Source organism: Elephantulus edwardii, unplaced genomic scaffold, assembly GCF_000299155.1.
Source record: "Elephantulus edwardii isolate Elephantulus edwardi_28Jun2011 unplaced genomic scaffold, EleEdw1.0 scaffold00245, whole genome shotgun sequence".
NCBI classification, from domain to species: domain Eukaryota; kingdom Metazoa; phylum Chordata; class Mammalia; order Macroscelidea; family Macroscelididae; genus Elephantulus; species Elephantulus edwardii.
In genome coordinates, this window is record NW_006399995.1 from 4,453,048 (window position 1) to 4,463,417 (window position 10,370).

Consider the following 10,370-nt stretch of genomic DNA (forward strand, 5'->3'; position numbering starts at 1 on the left):
ATGGCAAGGGACACACTGACAAAGGAGATTAATCAGAACTGGCTTTGACAAGCACTGTGGCAATTGGACAATTAAAACAGACATTCGGGGGGGGGGTAAGAAGAACGAACTGGGGCGGAGGGTGGAGAAAACAGTGCAACAATGAATGAATGAAAACCCAAAATCTCTGTACATGTTCATTAAAACTAATAAAATTTAATAAAAAAAAAGAAAAAGAAATAAGTTACATAAAGAAAAAAAAAGAAAAAGTCTGCTCTCAGGGACCTCTCCAAAGTACTGAAGAGCAATGATGATTCAGGCCATGGTCTTTTCAACAACTTGCTAAGTATCTGATAGTTGGATGATGAATAAAAATGACAGAATTGATGGCTTTGAGTTGTGGTGCTGGAGAAGAGTACTGAATATTCATCCTATGGATTGCCAAGAGAATAAACAGATATGCCCCTTATTCACATACTTTGGCCATATTGCTAGGAGGGAGCTATTTCTTGGAAAGTGACATCATGTTTGTAAAGCTGGAGACCAATAAAAGGGAAGAAGACCCTCATCCAGATGGACAGCACAGTGGCTGCAACAACAGGCTCAAGTGTGTCAGAGATAATGAGGATGGTGCAGAATAGGACGGCTTTCAGATCTGTTGCTCATAGGGTTGCTATGGGTCATACTTGACTTGGTGGCACATCAAAACAACCAGGGAGAGAGTGTTTATTTTACTTTTCAAAGAGAGGAGCAAACTGGGGTGGGGGGAGGGCAGGGTGGGGAGAGAAGTGTAGCAATGAATGAATGAAAATCCAAAATCTCTGTAAATGTTCATTAAAATAGTTTAAAAAAAAAGTGAAAAAAAAAAAGAAGCTGGACCCTATGAAATAAAGAGACACATTGCACTGAGAAAATCTGCAGATAGGGACCTTTCCAGGTTATTGAGGAGTAGTGATATCTGTTTAAAAACTAAGGTGCATCTGATTCAGGCCATAGTAGTTTCAATCACTTTCTATGCATCTGAGAGCTGGACAATGAATAAGGATGACAGAAGAATTGACGTTTTGAGCTGTGGTGTTGGAGAACACTGGGAATTCCATGGATGGCTAAAAAAACAAACATATGTCTTGGAGAGGGTGCAGACGAGTGGTCTTTGGAGGTAAGACTGATGAGGCTTCGCTTCACATACTTTGGGCATGTTGCTACAAAGGGCTATTTCTTGGAGAAGGACATGATGCTGGGAAAGGTGGACAGTTGGCGAAGGAGAGGAAAACCCTCGACCAAGTGAGTTGACATGGTAACTACTGCAATGGGCTCTTCTTGTATGTCAGAAAGTGTGCAGATGACACAGGTTAGGACAGGGTATATATACCTAGGAATGAATTTGATGAATCATATGCTAGCTCCACAATAGCATTTTATAAGACTGCCAAATTGTTTTCCAGAAGCTTTGAAGTTCATGTAATGGGGTTTTCAATTTCTCTATATTCTTGCCAATACTTGCTATTATCTGTCCTTTTTATTCTAGCCATTCTAATGGGTATAAAGTGGAAGTGACTGTGGTTTTTAACCTTGGTGACTAAGTGTGTTATGTGCTGGGCTGCTAACAAAATGGTCAGCAATTCAAAACCACCAGTCCTTCCATAAGAGAAAGAGAAGGCAGTTGGCTCCTCTTTTTTTTTTTTTAGTTGGCTTCTCTTGAAATTTCTACCCTTGGAAACTCAATAAAGGGTTTCCATGAGTTGAGATCAACTTGAGAGTAGTGGCTTTGGTTTTATTTTAATAACTAAGATGTTTACTACCTTTTCATGTATTTAGTCTGCCATTTATATATAATTGAGAAAATATATTAAAGCTTTCATATACTAAATTGACAATGGGTAGAGCTGTAGTAATGAAGAGTCCAACTTTTGAGAAGGGGCAGACCATACGAAAACATAACAAATAGCATTTAATGTAAAATATGACAAATGAAAATTATAAAATGTTTGACATATCTAATTGCATGTGCAGGAGAAATGGATGGAGAGTGAAAATGACATAGTAGGTACAGGAGAGGAAATCATGAGTAAGGAAAGGAAAATGTAGAAAGCATTTATTATCACTTCATTCTAAAGAAGTGAAATTTCGGTCAAGTTCAACCAATCTCCTGGCCACAGGATATTTTCATGGTTTATCAAATAATAATTTCTCATTGTCATCAAGTTAAAACTGACTCATAGCTGACCCTCTAGCAGGTTTTCAGGGCCTATAAATTACATGGAAGAGAGACTCCCCATCTTTTCTCCTTGGAGCAGCTGGAGGATTTGAACTACCTGCTCTTGAGTGAGCAGTACAACTCTCTGCTTACAGGCCACCAAATCAAAGACTATGGCCTTTGATATGGCTTGCACCTCAACACCAAGAAGACAAAAAAGTCCTCACCACTGGGCCAATAAGCAACATCACTATAGATGGAGAAAAGACTGAAGTGGTCAACAATTTCATCTTACTTGGATCCACAATCAACACCCTTGATATCAGCAGTCAGGAGATCAGATGATACAATGCATTGGGCAAGTCTACTGTCAGGGACCTCTCCAAATTGCTGAGGTGCTATGATGTCAGTTTGAAGACCAAGGTGTGCTTGATTCAGACAATGGTCTTTTCAATAACTTGCTATGCATCTGAGAGCTGGACAGTGAATAAGGATGATAGAAGAATTGATGCTTTTGAGATAGCAAAAAAAATTGATAGCTTTTGAGATAGGTGTTGGAGAAGAGTACAGAATGAATTGCCAAAAGAACAAAGAGTCTTGGAGAAAATGAAGCCAGAGCACTCCTTGGAGGCAAAGATGACAAAGCTTTGTCTCATATATTTTGAACATGTTTATAGGAGAGGTTATTCCTTCAAGAGGGACTTCTTACTTGGAAAGGTGGAAGGTCAGCGAAAGAGAGGAAGACCTTCAACTAAATGCATTGACACAGTAACTGCAGCAATGGGCGCAAGTGTGTCAGAGATGATGTGGATGGCACAGGACAGGACAGGATTCTGATCTGTTATTCATAGGGTTGCTGTGAGTCATATGCAACTCAGTGGCAACTAACAAGAACTTATTTTTTCATAATTTCCATTATTGATGTTAGGAGCAACTAAGTTAGTTCCAATTCATCAATAATCACATAAGGAAACATGTCCAATCTTGTGCTATCCTCACAATTGTTATATTTTAATTCATTTGTTACAGCTAATGTGTTACTACAGCTTATTAAGGGTCTTTCTCTTTTTAACTAATCCCCAGGAACTAGTCCATTCTGATAACATTTTCAAAGTAGTTAAGAAAAATTCTTGTCATCCTTACTTCTAAGAAGCATCCTAGAGGTTCTAAGAGTTGATTTTGCTTCTTAAAGTCAATGATACAGTAAAAATTCTTCACCAACATCATGTTTCAAAGGCGACAATTCTCCTTCAGGGCTCCTTATTCATTGCTTAGCTTTCACAAGCCCATGAAGTGACTGAAAATGTCATGACTAGGATCAGGATCACCCCAGTTCTCCAAGTGATATTTTTGCTTTTGAACACTTAAAGAGGTTTTTTGTTTTGTTTTTGTTTTGCCAAATTTGTTCAATGCAGTAATTTGATTTCTTGAACATTGCTACTCTGGCCATTGGTAAATGAAATCTTGACAATTTCAAACTTGTCTCCATTTATCTTGATATAGCTTTTTGGTCCAGTTATGAAAATGCTTGTGTTTTTTATAATTGAAGGACATATTTTTACCCTATCTTCAAGTCCTTTCATATTCAGCAAGTATTTTCATTAGCCCTCAAAACAATCTATTTCATTCCATCTTAAGAAAAAGCTTCCTTTGTTCCTGCCTTTCTCTCTAATTACGGTTTCTCATCTTTGCTTTTCCCTACTCTCCCTCAGAGAAAAGCTGTATGCATAGTTTTTACTTCCTCACCTCCTATAACTCTTCATCCTATCCCAGTATGGCTAGTCTCACAGCAGGTGCATCAAACTTACTCTTGTTAAAGTTATCAGTTACTTTCATTATCCTAAATATAATTTTTTTTTAAAAAAACCCACAGACACACCTGCAATCACACTGGACCTTTACATAGCTTTCAACACTGTTTACTACTCCCTTTTTTGGAAGTAAAACACTCTTCTCTCTCAGCTTTCGTGAACATATTCCTTTGTCCTCCTTTGGACACATTTCCTTTTCAAACTGACAGTAGTTTTTCCACATGAACTCTGAGTCAGAATCAGCTCAACTGCAACTGATTTTAAGCACCACAGATGCACAAGACAGAAATCTACACATCACTCTTGATATTTCTTACTCTTTCATTCTCTATATATCCAATCCAACAACTTTGCTGGCAAAATTGTCTTTATTTCACCTCTCTCTCTCTCTATTTCTCCAATGAAATACCATTAAAATAAGCTGAAAACTTTACAACTATGAAAGCCATAATTATCTCTCACAAAAAACTTTTCAACTGCTTATTAATGGGTCTCCTCACTGCTGCTCTTGCCTTCTTTCAATTAAGTCCCTAACTTATACAAAGATAGTATGGGGTAGTGGAAAAAGTGTATGTTTAAGAATCAGACAACACACCATAAAACACTCAAACAGATTAGTATCTAAATTTCCTCAGCTATAAATACTAATCTGTATCATAGCTCATAGGAATACTATAAAGAAAAGGTATAACTAATATAGTGTTTAATGTTAAGCAGACATTTAAATAATAGCTGCTGTTACATATAAAGTTAAAATTCTTCCTCTAAAACTTCTAGATTCCAAATCTAGTGTGTTAATTTACAAGTACATTTAGCATAAAACAGTGCTCTGATGGTACAGTGTATTACTTATTTTTGCCTTAAGTTCATGAGTAATACCAAAAGAAAACACATTGTCATTGAGTTTATTTTGACTCAGAAATTATCCATGGTGAAATTAGAAAAATAATAAAGCAAATTTTCATTCCTTTTAATTAAGCTTAAATAGACTATATATCCACCAGTATGTGGTCTAAGTTTTCCATAAAATGGAATATACTACTTACTAAACTCTAAAAAATATTTTTAAGTACTTACATGGCTATAAATAATAATAATTCCTATCAAATAATCCTATATAATAATTCCTATAAAACTACCGGCTAAAAAGATGCCCTGTATTAATAAACATATGGCTTATGTAGCTGTTCTGCTTCAATACTTGCTTTTTTCTTTGTTTTTTCAGGGGCTGGAGGGCAAGTTTTCTTAGCAAGCAAAACTTCACAAGCTGCAGTGTCTGCACATAAAGGAAAACACATAATTATTCTAATTATTTAGTCATTGACTGGAAAGTTAGAGGACAAGAGACTTCAAACTTTGTCAAACTGTTTTTAATCTGCAGTAAACAGAAAAGAAAAACCTTTGTACATGTTGAATATTCAACTCATGAGTTGTTGTTGTTGTTATACGCTATCGAGTTGCCTTTGACTCACAGATACCGTATGTAAAACAGCTCTGAACTCTGCTCTATCCTGAGCCAGTCTCATTGTCTCCAACACACCTACTTCCATTACTCCAGTTACTGTATCAATCCATTTCATCAAGGATCTTCCTCTCTTGCACTGTCCCTGCACCCTTACAAGCACGATGTCATTCTCCAAGGACTGGTCCCTCCTGGCCACATGCCCAAAGTATGTGAGATGGAGCTTCAAAATCCTTGCCTCCAAGGAGCAACTTCATTTCATCCTCTCAAAGATAAATCTGTTTATTCTCTTGGCAGTCCATGGTGTGTCCAGTACTCTTCTCTAGCACCTCTACTGAAAGGCATAAATTCTTCTTTTGTCATTGTTGGTGACATCATTGGTTCAGTTCTCTGATGCATGGTGAGTAATTTTGAAGACTATGGCCCAAATCTGGCATACCTTAGTCTTCAGACTGACATCATTGTTCTTCAGTACTTTTGAGAGGTCCTTGACAGCAGCCTTCCCCAGAGCAATTTGTCTTTTCATTTCTTGACTGCTGGTGCCAAGAGTGTTGATTGTGGAGCTGAGCAAGACATGAAACAAAAATTCTTTAAAATATCATTATTTCAAGAATTCCAAGAATCATAAAAATAAATGAATTCAATAGAAAAGTTTTTGCTTTTAATTAGCAAAGAAAATAGTATGTAATTAAATCTATTTATTCATCAAAATCCTTTTCATCCAGGCTTCCTTTTCTACTACAACTTTAAAATATGACCTTTATTTCACACCTCCCTCCTGCCACAGCCTTTCTCTCCTATACATATTAACTTTACATCCTTTCCCCCTTTTTTATTTACCCCCAAGCCTACAGCAATTCCACTTCAGCTGTCATCAATATAAGCAAAAATCTTTCCTGTCTTTATCTTACTGGGCATTAGGACAAACATGTAAACATCTTCCTGCTTTGGCCCCTTCTATGGATCCTCTCCAGTCTTGACTTTTGCATTTTCCTCCCTCTTAGATTCATTCCATAGAAACAAATATTTACTAATATCTGCTCTGTGCCAATTCCATCATATGTACTTTATAGTACACATTCAGCTTTTCTTTGTTCTTAAGATCAGTACTTTGGTTAATGTCACCAAAAGGTTTCATGTTTTTTGGTTGTTTTTTTTTTTTGTTATTCCAAGAGCTTTTTAGGGAGTTCTGGTGGCCTAATGGTAGGGAGCTACATTGCCAACCCAAAGGCTTTAATCCATCAGCTGCTGCATCGAAGAAAGACGGGCAATCTCCTCCCTTGTGATTTACTGCCTCTCAAAAGAAGAAGGTGAGCTAATTAGTCAAGTTTCAACATGAAGGTACATAATGACAACAATAATAATTTTTTTCATTCACTTCTTCTTGCAATTCACTATTCTCTCTTAAAATGCATAATTAATATATAATGTGGTTGTTAGATGCTGTTGAGTCAGCTCCAACTCACAGTGATCTTATGTATAGCAGAACAAAATCCTATCTATACCTGCACCATTGTGACAATCTCTGATGCAATTAAATTCATTATTCCAATCCCTCTGCCAATCTATCTCATTGAGAATCTTTCGTTCTTTCTTTGGCCCTCTGTTTTTCCAAGCAAGTTGTCTTTCTCCAGGAATTGGCCCCTTCTGATAACATGTCCACATGTGAGAAAAAGTCTCATTATCTTTATTCAGTTAAAGCACTTTGGCTTCACTTTCTCAAATACAGATTATTTTTTCTTCTCTTTTGGCAACTCATGGTATATTCAATACTCTTCATCAACACCATAATTCAAAGGCATAAATTTTTTTCTATCATTCTTACTCATTATCCAACTTGCACATGCATATGAAGCAACTGAGAAATAGCATGGCTTGAGTCAGTACACCTTAGTCTATAAACTGACATTCTTGCTCTTTAGCACTTTAAAGAGGTCCTTAAGGGGAGCAGATTTTTCTCAATTCAATAATTGTTTGCTTTCTTGACTGCTAAAAGTTATACAACATACAATATTCTCTACTTAAAATTTTTCAAAGGCTTTCCACTGCCCCCGAACTCTTCAACTTGACTTATTAAACACTACTTTTTATGAGTCCTGGGTTGCTTATATATTCTCTAGCCTTTTTATTAAAGTTAATAATGTTGGCAGATAAAATACAGACTTCATCAGTTAAATATGAATTTTTTAAAAGCAACAAAAAATTTCTTTTTCTGAGATCATTCTTCAATTTATTGAAAGGTTTAAAATTAAATATTCTCTACCTACTCCCTAACACCACTATGACTGGAGTGGAGACATTATCAGTGTTTCACTGCAGTAGTCAGGGTTCCTTAACAGTTTTTTGGTTTTTTTTAATATGTGCACTCAGTATTTATGTATGTGTATTATCTGTAAGTGTGTGCAAAAATTCAACTCAATAACAACACCATTGAGCCAAAACCAACTAACAGCTCATGCTTCATCAGGTTTTTAAGGCTGTAAATGACATGGAGAGAGAAATTGTTCATCTTTCTACTTCAAAGAGGCTGGTAGATTTGAACCACTAGAGAGAAAGGGTCTTTGGATTAGAAGTGCAACCCAGGCTAGACCAGGGAAACTCCCTAGTATTTAACTAAGTATCATATTCTTATTTGCTAAATAGAGCAACCCAAGTAGCCAACCATTCCTTTCTCCTTTATCTCTTAAAGTAAAGTAGTGTAAACAGTTTTTTAAGAAGTAATATTGTTAACAAGATTTGGCATTGGGTTATATATGGGAAGTGACAAAGAGAGGTATCTAGGATAAACTTCAAATTTCAGGTTTGTTAATCTACTAATAAAGATGAAGGACATTGGAGAAAGACCAGACTAGACCTTCTATAGGTTCTCAATATTCCTTTTATTTAATCTTTCAGTGGCTTCAGTCATAACTGGAGTTATTCTCTCTTTGAATTACTTTTCTTTCATCAGCTTCTGGGGTATCACTCATTCCTGGCTACTTCATTATTTTTTGCTCATTCAGTTTCAGTTTCCTTTGTTGGATATGTTTCCCTTTTTCTACTTCTAAATGCTGGCATGTCTCATCTATACTCTTTTTGCATGCAGGTTTCAATTTATTTTCAAGTCCGTGGTAATCTCACCTAATCCTATAGTTTAGAAACTTTTTAGTCTGGTTCCAGAGTGCAGTCACTGCCGCAGCCCCCCAGCTCCTCATGCCGCCAGCCCACCATGGAGAAGACGGAGCTGATCCAGAAAGCAAAGCTGGCCAAGCAGGCGCGCTACTTCACATGACCACCTGCATGAAGGCTGTGATGGAGCAGGGGCCACGCTACTGTCGGTGGCCTCCAAGAGCATGGTCGGGAGCCGATAATCTGCCTGGAGGGTCATCTTGAGCATCGAGCAGAAAACCAACACCTCCAACAAGAAGTTGAAACTGCTTAAGGACTTTTGGGAGAAAGTGGAGTCTGAGCTGAGGTCCATCTGCACCACTGTCCTGGAATTACTGGATAAGTATTTAATAGTCAATGCAACTAATCCAGAGAGTAAGGTATTCTATCTGAAAATGAAGGGAGATTATTTCCAGTACCTTGCCAAAGTAGCAAGTGGTGATGATCGAAAACAAATGATAGATAATTCCCAAGGAGCTTACCAAGAGGCATTTGATATAAGCAAGAAGGAGATGCAACCCACACATCCTATCCACCTAGGCCTGGATCTTAACTTTTCTGTATTTTACTATGAGATCCTTAATAACCCAGGGTTTGCCTGTATACTAGCTAAAATGGCTTTTGATGAGGCCATCACAGAACTTGATACACTGAATGAAGATTCATACAAAGACAGCACCCTTATCATGCAGTTGATTAGGGACAACTTAACATTATGGACATCAGACAGTGCAGGAGAAGAATGTGATGCAGCAGAAGGGGTAGAAAACGAAATGCTCACAGGGTGTCATCCTTCTCCCCCTCAAGAAACCTTTTTACACATTTCTCCATTCCTTATTCCATTTGGATTTCCTATAGCAAAGAAACCCATTCATGTGTATGGAATCAACTATTTATAGTCTTTTCACACTGCAGTTTTGGGAAACTCCATTCCTTGATTTGTGTTTGTCTTGGCCTTCCTGGTGTGCATTATTGCTTGTAGAAAAGTATTAATAGCTTAATTTCATATAAACATAAGTAACTTCCAAACACTTATGTAGAAGACTAAAATGTGTCTGGTATTTAAGTAATCTGAACCAGTTGTACAAATGACTGTGTTTTGCATTACTGTAAAGTTATGAAAATGTAGTTATTATAATAAAAGAGTATTCTGCATAACTTCTTAACTTCTACATTCATTTCCTTACTCTTGTTTGGTGATTCCTTTCAGTAAGCAATTTTCCATGCTCTTAATGTATATCTTTTTAGTGGGAATCCAGAAGTATTAGATTGAATGGAAAGGCATTCAACACTTCTGGCTTGGGGGTCATTTGGGTCACACATAGGAAGTGCTTCTTAAATAATATATTATAAAGGTCATGTATATTTGTGATAAAAGGGAGTTTCCTCTTTACTCTTCATTTGCTGCTGCTTAAGTTGACAACGTCCCTTCACAATAAAAATTCACTTATTGTTGTTATGTGCCGTCAAGTTGCTTGCGACTCATAGTGCTCCTATGTACAACAGCCCTAAACTCTGATCTGTCCTGTGCCAATCACACTGTCTCCGACACACTCATCCCGATTATTCCAGTCACCAAATCAATCTACCTCCTAGAGGGCCTTCCCCTCCTATGCCTGCCCTCCACCCTCCCAAGCATGATGTCCTTCTCCAAGGGGTCTCTCCTTACAACATGACCAAAGTACAGTTGGAAACAACGTTGGAAACAACAACAAACGAATGGCTAGAGAAGCTATATTCGCACAATGGAATACTATGCTGCATTAAAAAACAA

General features: G+C 37.2%; 1 pseudogene; it reads left to right on the forward strand.

Annotated features, from left to right (window-relative positions):
• Positions 1 to 8,657: 8,657 nt before the first annotated feature.
• Positions 8,658 to 9,495, forward strand: LOC102868329 (annotated as a pseudogene).
• The last annotated feature ends 875 nt before the right edge of the window (positions 9,496 to 10,370 follow it).